This window comes from Capsicum annuum, unplaced genomic scaffold, assembly GCF_002878395.1.
Source record: "Capsicum annuum cultivar UCD-10X-F1 unplaced genomic scaffold, UCD10Xv1.1 ctg77276, whole genome shotgun sequence".
Classification (NCBI taxonomy): Eukaryota; Viridiplantae; Streptophyta; class Magnoliopsida; order Solanales; family Solanaceae; genus Capsicum; species Capsicum annuum.
In genome coordinates this window covers 579-2,512 of record NW_025887656.1, presented here as the reverse complement: position 1 = coordinate 2,512, position 1,934 = coordinate 579, and the positions used below count along the sequence as shown (strand labels likewise).

Here is a 1,934-nt window from a genome sequence, read left to right as displayed (position 1 = left end):
TAGTTAGATTGCATTTTTCAACAAATTAAAAATAGCAATCAATGCACGTATTGTAGATACCTTGAACTCATCTTCAACTTCAACATTGGCTTTTGTTATGGAGTCAAGATTAATGCTTCTAAGGACGTCATCTGAAAATGTGAGTTGAGATTCTGATATTTGTGCTTCACCAATACTTTCGTCAACTGATTTTGTGATCTACACATGTTCATACAAATTAAATAAAATAATATTTATAAAGAACTAAAAAACTAACTAATATGTATTCAGCATACCGGAGCGACACAAACATCTCTTGCTTCATGAACATCTATATCATTTTTTTCCTTTAAAAAATGAAACAATAAAAAATTAAAATAAGTATTATTGATCAATATAACTATACCTAACCAAAAAAAAAAAATCTCTACCAAAACAATGTCATTATCCTAATTGCACCCATCAATCTCATTATACACATCATTCATACTGTTGCTTTGATATCCTGCCATCTCTTCGGTAACCTGTTTTAATATTATTTTTTATAATGATAAACTAGAGTTGTATATATAAAATTAGTTGAATATAAATGTACGAAATTTACTTACCAATGTGCCTTCTGGACTCTTATTAAACTCATGAACAAACTTTGTAGTCGCTTGATGGGGTGATGTACTCTTAACATTTTTATCCGCTGGTGGCTGATCAAATTCGCTGCCTTTTGCTTGTTTCTTCGCGTTTAAAACATGAAAATATAAATAAAAAAATTAGTAAATAACAACTTAGTTGTAAAAAAAAAATACATATGCTGTAAATGTATGTATGTTGTACCTTATTTTCATTGATTGCATTCATCATCTGATCAAATCTGGAAGACTAGGCCACGGACATCATTAAACTCTTGTCATACCTGAATTATAAAAAAAATAATTAGAAATGGAAAAATAAATTAATCAAAAGCTTAAAGAAAAATTACCTTTTCACAAAACTTATCAAAGACTTTCTTCGAGACAACACCGTCTTCATCTTCAGAACTGAACGAAGACAGAGCAGGTGACTGAACCGGAATAGATTTTTTACTGTTAGGCCGGTTTATGTCTTTCCTATTTTCACGTAGCGTAACTTTTGTTTGAATTGGCTTGTGAATTAGAGTCCTGAAAAAAGGTATCTTTGCAGCACAGAGTGGATGGGTCCGTTTTGATATCAGCTCATCTACACCTTTAGGATGTGGCTTCATTTTTTTCTTTACAGGTGAAGCTAAGAAATCGCCATGATGTTTTTTCTTTGTGGTAAACTGATTTTGTCTTTGTGGAGGATCCTAAAAATCATCACAATGTCATCTTCATTATGACTAGCAGATCCAGGAACAAGCTTCTTCGATATATGAAAAACTGAAATCTCCTTTCTTGTTGGCTCGATATTCTTAAAAACAACCTACAATTTAAATAACACATGAAAATAATAATTTAGATGGTAAAATTAATTACATTATGAATCAGTTAACCATGATCCAAACCCAATAATGAATATACACTGACAAATGGTATATTGTATATATACATATACCAGATCATAAAATATATTTACAAAATAATCAACATCACATACAAAAAAAAAATCGTAAATCTAACCTTGTCATATGTATCATCAAACATACTTCCCATAAGAGTTTCATATCTTGAACGAGGAGAATTTGTCTTCCAATTCAAAATACGAGGGATTTGAGAATCCACCTTGGAAGCAACATTATGAGGCACTTTTGAACAACACTCGTACAACCAAATTTGAATGGCCAGTGGCATTCCAAGAAGCATATAAAACTTTCCTTTCGGCTTCAACTTTTTATGCAAACTTCTAACTAATTCTTCAAATGCAACCGATCCCCACGGATAATCACTGTAGCGACCAATCTCAACTAAATCAAAGTGGAGGCGTGGAATAGCTACGGTATCAAC

General features: G+C 31.6%; 1 long non-coding RNA gene across 1 annotated transcript; it reads right to left on the bottom strand.

Moving 5' to 3' along the window:
* Positions 1–499: 499 nt before the first annotated feature.
* Positions 500–1,401, bottom strand: LOC124894764. The gene is made up of 3 exons (XR_007051344.1): positions 956–1,401; positions 811–889; positions 500–710 (listed from the first exon to the last, which is right to left on the bottom strand). It is a non-coding gene; the product is annotated as an uncharacterized LOC124894764 (long non-coding RNA).
* Positions 1,402–1,934: the final 533 nt, after the last annotated feature.